This window comes from Tamandua tetradactyla, chromosome 8 (assembly GCF_023851605.1).
Source record: "Tamandua tetradactyla isolate mTamTet1 chromosome 8, mTamTet1.pri, whole genome shotgun sequence".
Lineage (NCBI taxonomy): Eukaryota > Metazoa > Chordata > Mammalia > Pilosa > Myrmecophagidae > Tamandua > Tamandua tetradactyla.
The window spans coordinates 54,290,467-54,306,265 of record NC_135334.1 but is presented as its reverse complement, the minus strand read 5'-3'; the positions used below and the strand labels follow the sequence as shown (position 1 = coordinate 54,306,265).

General features: G+C 39.3%; 2 pseudogenes; one reads left to right on the top strand and one right to left on the bottom strand.

Annotated features, from left to right (window-relative positions):
- Nucleotides 1–2,248: 2,248 nt before the first annotated feature.
- Nucleotides 2,249–15,799, bottom strand: part of LOC143645099 (tripartite motif-containing protein 43-like) — a 601,918-nt pseudogene continuing 588,367 nt past the window's right edge.
- LOC143643883 (guanine nucleotide-binding protein subunit alpha-12 pseudogene) lies at nt 14,583–15,519 on the top strand (annotated as a pseudogene).

Genomic DNA, 15,799 nt, shown 5'->3' with positions numbered 1-15,799 from the left:
TTCATATGTTCAGTAATGTATGCTATTGTCTCTTTTTTATTATAGTTATTATATTGGGCATGAAATGGTATATAACTTTGTATAAAATTGAATTTCCCTCATGGCTAGAATGTTGGACATCTTTTTGTGTGCTTATATTCATTATACAACAGAGTCATAACAGAATCATATGAATAACATATTGACAAAAATATGTATGAAGTATCAAGTATACAAAATGTGGAAGGAATGGTATCTTCAACAAATGGTGCTGAGAAAACTGTACATGAACATGCAAAATAATGAATTTGGAGCCCTACCTAATTCCACATACAAAAATTAACTAAAAATGGACAAAGTACCTAAACATAAGACTGATGAGTTTAAAACTCTTCAAGAAAATATGGGGGAAATCCTTTATGACCTTGGATTTGGCAGTGAATTCTCAGATAACATCAAAATCATGAAGAACAAGAGAAAAAACAGATAAAGTGGACTTTATCAAATCAAAATCATTTGTATACCAAAGGACATTAACAATAAAATGAAAAGACTACCTCCAAAATGGGATTAAATGTTGTAAATCATATCTGATAAAGTTAGGATCCAGAATATATAAAGAACTGCTACAACACAACAACAAAAATACAGACAACACAACTTTAAAAATGGGCAAATAATTTGGATGGATATTTTGTCAAAGATATACAAATAGCCAAAAGTACATGAAATGATGCTCAACATCATTAGTCTTCAGGGAAATGCAAACTAAAATCACAGTGTGATGCTACTTCACCCCATTATCATGGTCATTTTAAAAATGGAAAATAATATGGGAAAGAATCTGGAGAAATTTGTACATTGTTGTACATTGTTGGCAGGAATGTAAAATAGTGTAATCACTGTGGAAAACAGTTTTGTGGTTCCCCAGAAAGTTAAGCATTGAATTACTGTATGATCTGGAAATTTGATTTCTAGGTATATGCCCAAAGAAATAGAAAACAGGGACTCTGATGATGTTTGTACACCAATGTACAGATAGCATTATTCACAATAGTCAAAATCTGGAAATAATCCATGTGTCCACAGATGGATATCTAGATACACAAAATGTGGTATATACATACAATGGTATATTAGTCAGCTATAAAAAGGAATGAAATTCTGATACATGCTACAACACGGGTGAATCTTGAAAACATTATGTTGAGTGAAGTAATCAGATGTAAAAGGAGAAATACCATGTGATTCCACTTTTATAAGATACCTAAAATAAGAAAACCAAGAGACAGTAGATCAAATCTTTTGCCAGGGTCTGAAAGAAGAGGGAAATGGAGAATTACTGCTTAATAGATAAGAGTTTATGTTTGGAGTTATGAAAATGTCTTATTAAAGGATGGTGGTGATGGTAGCACAACAATGCAATTATAACTGACTCCAGTGAAATATATACATAGGACTGGTTAAGATGGAAATTTTGTATCATTTATATACATTTTAATTATTTATATATTATTTGTATATATATATGTTACCGCAATAAAAGAAATAAAGAATAAATGTAGAAATATTTAATAATCCTGAAAGTTATATTAAATTTATGGTCAGACTGATAAAAGCAAATATGTTTATCAGACTTGGGGTATTATATTGAACAATATAATTGAATGTACTGACATAAGAGCATTAATTTTAAATGCAATTACAAATAAAATCGAACACATTTGCACAAAAAGAAGTGCAATATATAAATGTGAACAGTTTAAATGACCTTAATGAAAAATATTTTTATATAGACTTAAAACATAAGTCCCAGCTCTATCTTGAATACAGTGGCACCTCAAAATCAAAATGATTTATACCTGCAAAAAGTAAAGGAAAGGACATTAAACCAGGAAAATGGAAACATTAAAAGAGCAGAATCTGTGTCCCTGATATTAAACTAAGTAGAATGTAAGCCATGGAGATTAATGTGACAAGAAAGGATCCTTTCGATTTTGTCACAATTTACTATTAAAATCTTAATATCTATGCACTAAATAATATAGCGACATAATTTCTAAAACCAAAAGTTGCTATATATCCTAGGACACTCATCTAGAAACAGTGGAAACTGGACACTTATATAACACTGTTAGGACATTACAGATGAAGCAAAACAAAATAAAGAATATAGAAGACCTAAAGAACAAGAAATGATTTTAATTTAAATAAAATAGAAAAAACACAAAATTTTGCATTTCACTTCATCTTCATATCTATTGTTATGTTAAAGTGCCAAAAGCTTAACGATAATGACATTTGAGGGATTTGCACCAGTTGAGACGGGCGCCCTCAGAAATGGAGTTCCCAGGCACACAGTGAGGTCGCTGATGTAGAGATGTTCATTGTGGACAATGAGGAGGAAAGTCCTGAGAGGGAAACTGAAGGAATCGGGGGACAGCGCCAGATGAGAGAGTTTGGGTGACATTAAAAAAGCTCACACTTCCACTCTCACAATCAACAAACACTCCAACCAGGCCGTGAGGTGTCTGTATACACTGACAAAGCATCGGGGTGGTGGTGAAGAGACGGCAATGACTGTGCTCCTTCACACAGAGAAGAAGGAATATGTCCTGAGTCAGCCAGCATGTCCTTCTTCCTTACCCGGGGATCCCTGCAGACTCCGAGAGCCCAGTCCCTAGAGCCGTCCACTTCCAGCTCCCAGTAATGCTTCCCAGAGGTGACGGCCTCGGTCCCCACGCAGCAGCATGGTTAGAGCTTTCAGATTGAAAAGCTGTGTCTTGATGCTCATGTCTAACTCTCCAACATCTCACATCGTCAAACAGTTTGATATTGTGATTGGTTATCTCATTACCAAAGGAAACCTCCACTGTGGGGAAAGGAATATTCCAGTCACACGCAGTTTAAACATTTCAATGAGGTGAAAAAGTCTGTCAAGATTCTCACTGGGGAAAACAGGCCAAGGCTTCAAGGACAGTTCTGACTGGACAGTATCAGATTCAAGGGCTACCCATGCGTATGCGGGAGAAACAAATACCAATCTACAGTGGAACATATTTCTAAAAATTCAGGATTAAAACATCTGTCTGGTTACTCCTCATGAGAAACTGGATACCTGTGCATGACTGCCAAGCCCACAGCCATATAAATACCTCCACTGTCCCTTCCCAGGTTAAACAAAACAAAACAAAAAAAAACAGACCTGCGTAATACTTTGCCCAAAATAATATGGCATTCTAGTAAAGCAAGCAAATTTACACTTAAAAAAATCTAAATATGCCTTTTAAGAAGCAATTTCTTCCTAAGAATTTTCTACACTTTATGCTGGTTCCATCTCAGGCTCGTTCTTTGTCTGCAAGGCTAATCCTCCAGGATTAGTTCTAACTAACTCTGCACGGCCTCACCTACCACCAGAAAGCTTTATTGGTGTTTATAAAGTTTTCATTTAGTAAGTTTATGCCTATTCATCATTTTTTTCCTCTAATTATATCAATTAAAAAGAATAGTATTACAAGATCAATTACCAAAAACTTTAAAGGAGAAATATTTTACAATAAAACACTACCAGTCTATCACCATAACACTTCATTTGACATTGGGATGTCCTTAATTAAGACAAATTGACATTGCATCTTGGAATAGTTCATCTGGAATTCAAGAAGCCCTGTTTCTGAATGTTTCCTTTTCTCATTTTCTAAGTAATATTTCTATATAATTTATTGTAATCCTGAATCACATTTATCCCTTCACCATCTTTAATTTCTTTTTTTCCACATTACGACACTGCAAATGGGCTGTAAATGCCCCTTCAAAGGTTATTCTCATCTGCTAAGTGTAAGGTTAATAAAGAGGGAAAGACTGCTGATGGGAAACCATCATAAAGACACTGCATGGTCCCACAGATAGGCTGACACTCACCTCGGTAGCGGCTGAGCTTGTCTTTCAGTCCGGTGATGGGCCCTGTGCTGAGCTCTGGGCTCACAGGCTGGGGCATGTGCAGCTGCAGTGACTCATTCCTGCAGGGGAAAGAGTGAGTTAAATATTTTTGGTGCAGAGACATCATAATGGTGTTAAAGAAAAGATATAAGAATTCAGTTGAAAATGATCCTGCTCTGAATTCTTGCACTCCCCGCTTCTCAGAGGTGCTTGCCTCTCACTTGATGTATAGGAAAAGCCAGTCCCTGTACCTCGATATGTTTACAATCTTGAAGTTTATCATAGACAGCTCTTTTCTAGCAAATTCTACTATGACTGGTTCACAATCAAACTGTCTGAGTCAGAGTGCAGGGTAAAACAATGTTAACTTCTGATAAAAAGGGACAGGGAATCATATTCAGTAAAACAAAAAAACATGCACACTAAAATAATATTGAATAATTTATTTCTCTGCATGGTTAGATACATGCTTGATCTCTTCATAGCCCTCATGGGATACTGAAGCTCAAACTTACCTTGTCAGTATCTCTACCAAGTTCTGTAAATAGAAAAGAACAGTGAGAATTCTTAAGAAATTGTTCATGCAGGCTTTACCTCATGGAGGTTTGGTAAAAGCTCCCTCCACCCTTCTCGAAAATTCATTTTTTCTTTCCATCTCTAAAGGATAATACCAGTTAGAGCAGAGTGACAGGCTCTCAATCTTGATAAATTCTGAACCCAAGGGTGACTGGAGAGAGAGAAGGCTGTGGTTGTAACTGCAGCAGCCATGCCTGGCTATGTGCAAGGTGGAATTTCCAGGGCTTGTCCCTGAGGGGTGATGTGCCCAATTAATTCAGATCAAGGATTCCAAAGAGATGGACTTAAATGCTAGCTTTTTCCAGATTTCTATTTATTGTCCAACTGGAGACAGAAATAGAATGCCGATGTATAAGTTTTTTCTTCTACTTTTTATAGAAGCAGGTCAATAAGGAGAATTTTAGAGGAAAATGTTCCCTAGGGAATCCACTCTCACAATTCCACAAAAACTTTCTTGTTAATGGAGAGGAGAAGAGTTGCATTCATATCTGTCTTTCCCAGTTAGGAATTAACCTCCTCTACAGACTTAGGACTTGAATAAATAGACATTTGATAGCAAACAGAGGTTAAAGAAGCAAACTGTATTAATAAACACGTATCCCAGGCACGTCCTCAGTCCTCACCTGGAGCATCTCCACGTCTGGTTTCTGACACATTTTCATCAGCTCCTCAGACATTTCTCTCAGGTGTTTGTTCTTTAGAAGCATTTCAGCTTTACTTTTCCTGAGTTGCCATAAAATCTTTCTGCATTTATCTGTTTCTTTAAATGTTGTTTTTCTTCCCTCAGGAGAACTGGATGCAAATCCTGATACTCACCCCTGATAAAACCTCTCGGAGTATGTGCGGAACCTGCAGGAGCATGGATTTCTTAGATCACAAACTCGGGCTGACTTTATCAACCTCCACTTAAACCTCACCCATCTCTCTTAGACTCACGTCCTCTAAGTTCAGCTACTTACAACCCTATATTCATGCCCTCCCGTTTCTCAGAAACCACAAAATCATCCCTTTCCATTTACCCTTCATTTATTTTTCATTGATTATCAACTTCACCAAGAGTCAAATCCCTCCTTCCCTCAAATCACTTTCATTCACTTCCCAAGTTCCTGAAACAACTGGAAAAATTTCTTTCAGAGTTCATTTCTTCAATATAGGTCATCTCAAATCTGGAAAAACCACATAGAAACATTTTACATTTATGGTTGATTTATGAAATCATTTTGTGAACATTCTGATGCCTTTGTTAATTGATCAGTATCAAGTTTTAACTTCTCTACTCTGCAGCCTGACAACTCACTCATAACACAAATGTTGCATAGTAATCTTAGGATTAGAAACCATCAGACAAAATCTTCCCAAAATTCTATTTCTCAACTTAATTTCTATCCTCAAAGCCCTTTTCCTGCTCCTGTCCCTATGAATGAATTTCCTTCCTCTACCTAAAGTCATGGGCCCCCATATTGTCCTGCTGATTTAAGGACATTAATCCTCATTCTATTGCATATACCCCCCAAAGTGAACTATTACATTTCTCCATTTTTTTCTTTAAGACTTTTTCACAACTTTTATACAAAAAGTATATTTGCCTACTTGAAACAATAGTAGTCTCAATCTACTGTACTGTCAGTTTTCACCTTTAGATACCACTTCTTAAATTGCTGTTGTCACCTACTTCTGCTAGTCATAAACTTACTGACACATTCATTGTGAAATATCTACAGCTCCCAATTGTAAACATTAATTTCTAGAATTCGTTACCTACAGAAATGTCAGCCAAAATTACACATGGATTTCTTACACCAGTTTGTCCTTCAGTAATCAAATTGATTTTGAGACTGAAAAAGTTCCTGACTTCCTGAACAATGCCCCCATCTTAGCCAAGTTGTACTTTATTCTGATGGTCTGAAATAGAATCATTTTGCTACTTACCAATGCTAGTTTATCAATGAGCATTGCTCTAAGACATTTTACCTTCAGTAATTAATTTAGTTTTCTTAGTTTCTTTACTGAAACATGAGAATTAATAATGATTAAACTAAGCTTTATAAAATTGGATCTGATTTCAACCAGAATATTCTTACATGAACATAAGCTGTTGAATTCATCCTTCTATTTTTATGGTCTGTATACTTGCATTCAAACATTATGTAGAGAATACCAAAATCTTCTAAGACCTTTCAAACTATGACGAAGGACCCTTACACATTTTGAAAAGATGTAATTATCTTGCAATACTAATAATCAGTGCCAGAAAATAAACTTTGTTTTTAAACCTTGATTTTCAAAAAAATTTAGTCGCCATTTCTCATTTATACGCTAGAGGAATAAAGATGACTCTCTACTTTCCGATTCTCTGTATGGCCACCAGTATCGCTTTTCTGCAAGCCAAATAATTTCCAGACTTCTTTAAAATTATATCAGAAAAGTAATGATTCTTAGAGATTAAAATGAATTGAGTAGATTGAAATACTAGTGGCCAATGAGAGTGAGGGGTAAGGGGTCTGTCATGCATGACTGTTTTCTTTTTACTTTCTTTTGCTGGAGAGATGCAAATGTTCAAAAAAGTAATCATGGTGATGAATATACAGCTATGTGATGATATTATGAGCCACTGATTGTAACCATGCCAAGAATGTTTGTATGTTTGTTTGCTGTTTACAATAAAAGTATTAAAAAAAGAAAAAATAAACTGTAAAATAATATTTCTCTCAAATAATTATCTATTTCAATATGGTAAAATATTCTGTCTTTCATGTATCTATGTAACTTCCATTCATAAAGTGGAGTGTAATACATTAATACATGGAAAATAAAATACTCCTAACTCATTTTTAGGATTGTAATTTCAGATGCGAAATTCCAATATATATGACTACTACTGTCTGAATTTTACCCACATGAACAACCAAGGAATGCATAAGATAATAGAACAAAAATGATAAGATAAATTGTAAAAATGTATAGCAAGAAAAGATTACAAAGTAGTTATACCACAAATAATTTAAAGGAATGGAGTCATTTTTACTAACAAGGCATACAGTATCAATTAATAGGCATAACTTCAGTATGCTGATGGGTAAATTAAAATTATGCTTTTTTCCCCTCAACTTTGCTGGGTTGGGGAATATGTCAATGGTTTCCCCAATTCTTAATGTAGATATCTGTAACTACTTTCTGAATCTATATAATCCAGGTGAGCAAACAACCAAGGAATATATAAAATAATAGGCCAAAATTAATCATATTAATTCCAAATATATAGCAAGACAAGATGACAAAAAGCTTAATTCAAAAATAGGTTGGGGTCATATTTACTTACCAGGCAAATGACATTATTTGATAGAAACAACCTCAGTTTGCTGACAGACAAATTAAAATGATTTTGGAGGGAGGTTTCTTTTGCTTTGGGAAAATAGCAGGAAATTTTCTCTAAGTTGTGTACTCACCTACAGAAAATACCAATGGTCTCACCAATTCTTGCTGTCGAAATACAACTATGAAAGTCAATTCAGGGGGTCAGGTCCTCATAAAGTGGTAAGCGCAGTTTTCAGAGGTCTCCACAGCTGGAGACTTCCAAGTGCACTATGCCTCTTTTTCAGAAGAATGAGCCTGGCTCCTTGAATGTGCTTTTATAGAATTCAGACACCATGCCCATTTCGTCTCAATGATTACATCTTATAGGTGTTAAAGTGGATGATTAGTTTCCTTCAAAACTATGAAACGATTGAGTGAACACCTTTGCTAATCTCACAATCTCTACAAAGGTGATTTTATCAAGAGGCACTGTTTTTTCAACAAGTGAACCCCAAAATTGTTACTTCCTATCTATTTTTTTTCTTGATTGAGGACATTTACTTTACTTATTTTTATTTTTAATTTTTGCATGGGCAGGCACCGGGAATCGAACCTGGGTCTCCAGTATGGCAGGAGAGAACTCTGCCACTGAGCCACAGTTGCCCACCCAAGGACATTTATTTTTAATTCAAAAAGGAAAGGGGGAATATCAGCAGTTCATGATTTTATCCAATGTGTTGGAAAATTGGAAAAAATTTTACCTGAGGTTAGCTTTAATTATATTCTGTCGGGTAAAAGTGTTTTATTGTTGACATTCATTATTTTTGTTTTCTAATGCAAAAATTTAAGGCAAGAACAGTTCTGGTCATGAATAGATATTTCTCCTGCCCCTCACATTCCACTTCAAGCCTCCCAAGTTCTCTCCAAGCAGGACCCAAATTCTCTACCTGACACTACCCACCCCAGTTTAGGGGGTAGAGGAGAGAAGGCTTAGATGCTTCAGTTTAAAGACTCTGTGTCAAGTCAGAGGAGGAGGACTTGTAACCAGGTAAATTTGAGTTAATTTGTACTTGAGAAGGTAATTAGTTAGGGTAGTCCACTACTTATGGGGTAGAGTGAGATTTCAATTTTGATCCTTGAGAAATCCTCTCTTATAGTTACAACTGACCCCTCATATCCACCATGCATTCATGGAACATCTGGCTTTGCATATGGAGAAGTAGCTCAGACCTGATCACAAATGCTTAGAGTTTCCCTTTGTGGGCACAGAGACCTGGGGCACCAGGGACAGAGCATGGTGAGAAGCAGGGAGGAGGAGAAAGTGTAAGAAGAGAAGGAAAGGAGGGAGCTTCAGCTTCTGAGGAGCTCCTTTTGTGTCTCTAAGCAGCTGGGTTCTCAGCCATCAGGTCGCCAATCATTAACTGATTCTTCTGAGATTCTGGAGTTTCTCTGGATTGTGCCTTACAGGAAGGTGAGGTGAGGTGAGGAGTGGGGCTGGGTGCAGGGGACAGGGACATAGCAGGGAGAATGTCCTGTAGGTAGGGTCTCACCTGAACTGGTGCCTGGCTACAATGGGATGGAAGTGCAGGGTAGAATGGGAAGTAACCTTTCCAAACCTGTAAGTCCTAGAATTTTCTTGTTCTCCACCCCTGGATAGAAACAGTCAAATGGATGTGGGGTGAACAAATGGAATTCTGAGAGGCAAGAAGTGACAGACTAGAAGTTTTTGGAAGGCATTTTTTCTATTGAAACCACTGGACAGACATCCTAACCTCTCATCTTAAGAAACAAGAAACTGCTTCCCTGAGAGAGTGAAAGTGTTATCCTGGCCTTGGGCATGTATCTCTGGCCCCTTCCAGACAAGCCCAGCCCAATGGCACAGTGAGAGAGGTCTGCACTTTTTCCTGTCTCCTAAAGGCCTCCAATCATATATGAGATAGATAGATAGATAGATAGATAGATAGATAGATAGATAGATAGATAGATAGATAGATAGATAGACAGATAGATGTCAACTGATGATGCTAAGAAGTTCCTACAATTATATTTTCCAAAATGATGTTGAATTCCAGAATTGCATAAACTCTCTCTGCAATCTCATAGTTATTTCAAAGACCCCCAAGAACTTTATTTTTTTCTATTTCTCTTACTCAGTTATCCCAGCACCATCCTTTCCTCAGTGAAGCACAGTATGCTGGTTTGAAAGGAGGTATGTCCCCTAAAAAAGCCATATTTTAATCAAAATCCCATTTCATAAAGGCAGAATAATCCCTATTCAATACTGTATGTTTGAAATTGTAATCAGATCATCTCCCTGGAGATGTGATTTAATTAAGAGTGGTTGGTAAACTGGATGAGATGACAACATGCCTCCACCCATTTGGGTGGGTCGTGATAAGTTTCTGGAGTCCTATAAAAGAGGACACATTTTGGAGAACACCTCCCAGGGAGCTTCATGAAACAGGAAGCCAGGAGAGAAAGCTAGCAGATGATGCTCTGCTCGCCATATGCCCTTCCAGCCATGAGAGAAACCATGACTGTGTTCACCATATGCCTTCTCACTTGAGAGAGAAACCCTGAACTTCATCAGCCTACTTGAACCAAGGTATCTTTCCCCAGATGGATGACTTTGATTGGACATTTCTATAGACTTGTTTTAATTGGAATATTTTCTCGGCCTTAGAACTGTAACCTAGCAACTTATTGAATTCCACTTTTAAAAAGCCATTCATTTCTGGTATATTGCATTCCAGCAGCTAGCAAATGAGAAAAGATTTTGGTACTGGAGAGTAGAGTGCTGCTGCAGTTTGCAGATACCAAACATGTTGGAACAGCTTTTTGTGTGGATAAGGGTAAGAATCTGGAGTTGTGAGAAGCCTGATAGAGAAGCCCTAAGAATACTTTGAAGAGACTGTTGGTAGAAATGTGGAATCTAAAGATACCTCTGACAAGGTCTTAGACAGAAATAAGGCACGTGTTATTGCAAACTAGAAGGAAGAAGATCCTTGTTTTAAAAGAGCAGATAATCTAGCAAAATTGACTAGTGGATTTGGCTGGAGGGGAGATTTTAAAAGCCACGAATGTGGATATTTAGCAGAAGAGATCTCCAAACTAAATGTGGAAAGTGCAGCCTGGTTTCTCCTCTCAGAGTATAGTGAAATGTGACAGGAGAGAGATAAGCTGAAAACTGAACTTTTGAGTACAAAGAAACCAGAAATTGATTTTCTGGAAAATTCTGGGCTTCCAGGAAGGGAGACCTCAGAGAATAGTGTGCCATGTGAGGATTTGGCTAGATGTGGAACCAGTCAGTCATTTCAGAGAAAGCCAGGATCAGACATGGAGTTATCCAGGAGGGATTTGTGGAAACTCCTTATGTCTGATGGGCACAATCCAAGGCTACTGCATAGAAAGCCAACAAGAGTGCTGTGGGACCTGTATAAACAGAGCTGCTGCCAGTCTAGACTGGGGGGTTCAGAGAAGGGACATATTGGGGGGAAAATAACTTCAGAGGCAAACCATGGAGGCTGAGGTCTGAAGTCAAGAAGACTTGGGTCAGGAGAGCAGACCCACCCAAGCACATGGAGAGGGTGAGTTTGCCCCAAAGGCAGAGAGGATGGGACTTCCACCTCATTGCATTGGAAGAATTATGCTGCTTCAAGCATTGGAGAGCATGAAGCACATTCCTTGGGGTTTGGGGAGAGCCTGGCTGCCACCACATGGATGGGTTGAGGGTGTGCTCCGGAGATGGCAGACAGCCCGGGTGCAGCCTCAATGCATGGAGAGGGTGGAGCTGAGTAAAAGGTGGTCTCCCCAGTATCCCCCAAGGTTGCATTTGGAAAGAGGCAGGCCTCTGCATAGGCATTCCAAAGGGATGGGACTGCCACTTTCAGAAGCCTCAAAGATAAATTACTCTCAGACTTTGAAATCTAACGGACTTTGCCCTGTGGGTTTTCGAAACTGCTTGGGTCCAGTGACCCCTGTGTTCCTTCTTCCCTATGGAAATGGGTATATGTATCCTATGACTGTTCCTCCTTTGCATATTGGCATCAAATAACTTGTTTTGGGTTTTTATAGGTCCAGAGCCAGAGGATAATTTTGCCTTAGAACAGACCATGCCTGTAACTAACTTTGATAGGGATTTGTATATTTCTAACTTTGAATTTCATGTATATTGCTACTGAAATGGTTTAAGGATTTGTGATATTGTTATGAAATGAATGTATTTTGTATACAGGTAAAATGTCTTTTTTAGGGTCCAGAGGATGGAATGTGCTGGTTTGAAAGGATATATATTTCCTGGAAAAGCCATGTTTTAATCAAAATCCCATTTCATAAAGGTAGAATAATCTCTATTAAATACTGTATGTTTGAAACTGTAATCAGATCATCTCCTTAGAGATGTGATTTATTCAAGAGTGGTTATTAAGCTGGATTAGGTGATGACATGTCTCTACCCATTTGGGTGGGTCTTGATAAGTTTCTGGAGTCCTATAAAAAAGGAAACATTTCAGAGAATGAAGGAGATTCGGAGAGAGCAGAAAATACTGCAGCACCATGAAGTAGAGAGTCTACAGCCAGGGACCCTTGGAAATGAAGAAGGAAAATGCCTCCTGGGGAGCTTCATGAAACCAGAAGCCAGGAGAGAAAGCTAGCAGATGATGCTGTGCTCGCCATGTGCTCTTCCAGCCATGAGAGAAACTGTGACCGTGTTCGCCATGTGCCTTCTCAGTAGAGAGAGAAACCCTGAACTTCATCGGCCTTCTTGAACCAAGGTATCTTTCCCTGGATGGATGCCTTTGATTGGACATTTCTATAGACTTGCTTTAATTGGGACATTTTCTCAGCCTTAGAACTGTAGATTAGCAACTTATTAAATTCTTCTTTTTAAAAGCCATTCCATTTCTGGTATATTGCATTCTGACAGCTAGCAAACTAGAACACACAGAAATATATTGCATTCGTTAAGGTTCTCTAGAGAAACAGAATCAACAGGGAACACTTACAAATATAAAATTTATAAAAGTGTCTCACGTGACCATAGGAATACAGAGTTCAAAATCCACAGGGTAGGCTGTGAAGCCAACAATTCCAATGGGGAGTCTGGACTGACTCCACAGAAGAGGCTTGCTGGCCAAAGCAGGAAGAGATCCTGCCTCTTCTGAATCCTCCTTAAAAAGCTTCCAGTGATTAGATTAAGTATCACTCATTGCAGAAGACACTCCCCTTGGCTGGTTACAAATGGAATCAGCTGTGGATGCAGCTGACATGCTCATGATTTAATTCTATGAAATGTTTTCATTGCAACAGACAGGCCAGCACTTGCCCAATCAGACAAACAGGTACCAGCACTTGGCCAAGTTGACACATGAACCTGACCATAACATATATGTTAATTAAAAAACAATACATATGATTCAAAAATATTTATAAAGATACTCTAAGAACAATTAGATTAAAGCATTTTCATTTTATTTTATTTTCTGTTTTTCTACATTTGACAAAATGTCGGTGAATAGCCTGTGGTACTTGTGTGAGCAGAAAATAAAAATTAAATGTAATTTTATTTTGAGAAACAGAGTATGCCTTGAACCTCATGATGTTCAAACACTGCTAGTCCTGCATGGAAACAATAAGCACCATCAACTTCACAGAGAAAAACCTACACAAAAGAATGGGTCTGGGAGTCAATCTCAAGGTGAGGAAAAATGTTCAGTTTTGAGTTTCCATTAAATTCCCTTAAATTCTTTGCTAGTAACTAGAGTGGCCATGGAACTGAAAATCTGGTGGGCCAGTTTGACAGTAATGTCAATGTTGGTTTCAGATCCAGTACTTCCAGTAAATCTGAGAACTTGAGACCCTGAAACCAAGCTCTGATACAGATTCAGGGGAAATGACCAGGGTGAGGGTGGGGAGGGTTTGGGGGAAAGAGAGGGTACTGAATGGTCAGTATCAGAATAATCTGCTTAATAAAGGTCTGTTTTCTCTTCTCCAGCTTGTGCTTTTCCACAGCCATCCCAGGGACCTAATTTGTTGGCCGCTGCTTAAGGACCGTCCCACCTTCAGGACCACCCTCCCTCCCAGAGGCGGACCAGGCAGAGGCCTCCTCCTGCAGCCTTTGAGGTCCGCGGAGAAAAGCCCCCCGCCCCGCCCTGTCCACCTTCTGCAGCCTCCATAAGGCTCTCTTCTCAGTGGGACGGCTCAGTAAATTATACAGTTAACTTTCTCTGTGACCTGCTCCTCATCCTTGTTCAGCAATCATCTTCACTCTGCATTTCAGCTCGTCATCACTTGGCCCTATTTAAATTTAATAACACGGTACATTAATTAATTAGCCATAATATTTATTTAGTATTCATTGACTGCCTTCCATATCCAAAGCCACTGTTCAGCTATTACAGTTCCTATCCCAGAATTTAAAATGTTTCAGCGAAGAAAAGTGTACTCTTGTATATTTCTTTAGGTTCTAATGCTATCAGAATTCTAATAAAGAATGCAGAGTGGGAGTGCGGGTCCAGGGGAGGTGAGGCAGGGCGCCACCCAGCAAGGAGGCGGCCTGAGGGGCGGGGCGAGGCAGGGGGAGGCGGAGAGAGCTGGGGCCTTGTATTGGGTGGGGCAGGCGCTGAGCCGGTGCCTGCCGCCTGCAGAGACCAGCTGGGACAGCGAGAGCCGGGCAGGGTGCGTGCGAAGGCGCTGAGGGCAGCGAAGACACAGCCTCGACATGGACACCCCGCTGGGCCTCGTCAAGATCTTGCTGCTGGGCTCAGTGAGCGAGTCAAGCCCACCTTCTCAAGTAGATGCGCACCATCCACCGCGGGAGTTTGACCAGAAGGCGCTGCTCCAGTTCTAGGACACCATCTTCCACAGCATCCGCACAGGCTCCAGAGTTCTTGTTGATGCAGGAGACAAACTCGATGTTCCTGGGAAGTACTCTGAGAAGGAAAAGCGCAGGATGTTCTACATGGGCTTTGAGAACAAGCAGGGCTGCCTGTGGCACCCGCCACCTACCAGCTTTGTTGTTCTCTGGAGGGATTCTGGCATCGCGGAAGCATTCAGCGGGAGGTGTGAGTTCCAGCTGCTGAAGGAGAGTAAAGTATTCCCGGATAATCTGGGCAAGATTGGCCAGTTGAATTAGTTTCCTAGTAAGCAAGATGTTCTGCTGGCTAGGAAAGACACCAAGGAGATTGTGGAACACGACTTCTTGATTAAAAAAAAAAAAATCCCTTTTAAGATGGTGGATTGTGGGTGGCCAGCAGTCTTAGCACCAGAAGTGGATCCAGTTCTGACAGAATCTCGCCCATCCTGTTCATGGGGAACTCCAGTGAGTACTACCTGGTCCTCATAGAGGACAAGCTCACCAACTGGCTGGTGGAGGCAGTGAACATCTTTGAGACCATGGTCAGCCACAAGCTATTCTTCAATGTTTCCATAATTTTATTCCCTAGCGAAATGGTGGAGAATGAGAAGATGGTCAGCATCAAGAAGCACTGCTGAGATTTCAATGGAGACACCCACAGGCTGGAGGACGTATAGCACTATGTAGTCTAGTCTTTTTCTGTTTGGGCAGAAAAAGCCAAAACCACAGTAAACCACTCTTCCAGCACTTCACACCCCATCAACATGGAGAACATTTGCTTTGTGTTTCGTGCTGTGAAGGACACACTCCTGTGAGAAAATCTGAAGGATATTATTTTCCAGCGAAAGAGAAAATCTCCTTACTTTTGTCAAGCTTAAGCAGCCTAGTGGCTATTGGGTACAGATGATCTATGTAGTCCTTGAGTTGGGTTTCTAGGATCCATGCCAGTGATTGCCTGACTTACTGGGAAGACAGACAGACAGATAAGCTCTAAGCAAGAAATGGAGAAAATGATATAAGCTACTGAATCCTGGGGACTAGTTAAACTACTGGGAGCCATGGAATCATTTAAATTAATTTGTAATACCTAATTACACAGTGTTCTGGTTTGCTAGCTGCTGGAATACAACACATCAGAGATAGACTGGCACTTAATAA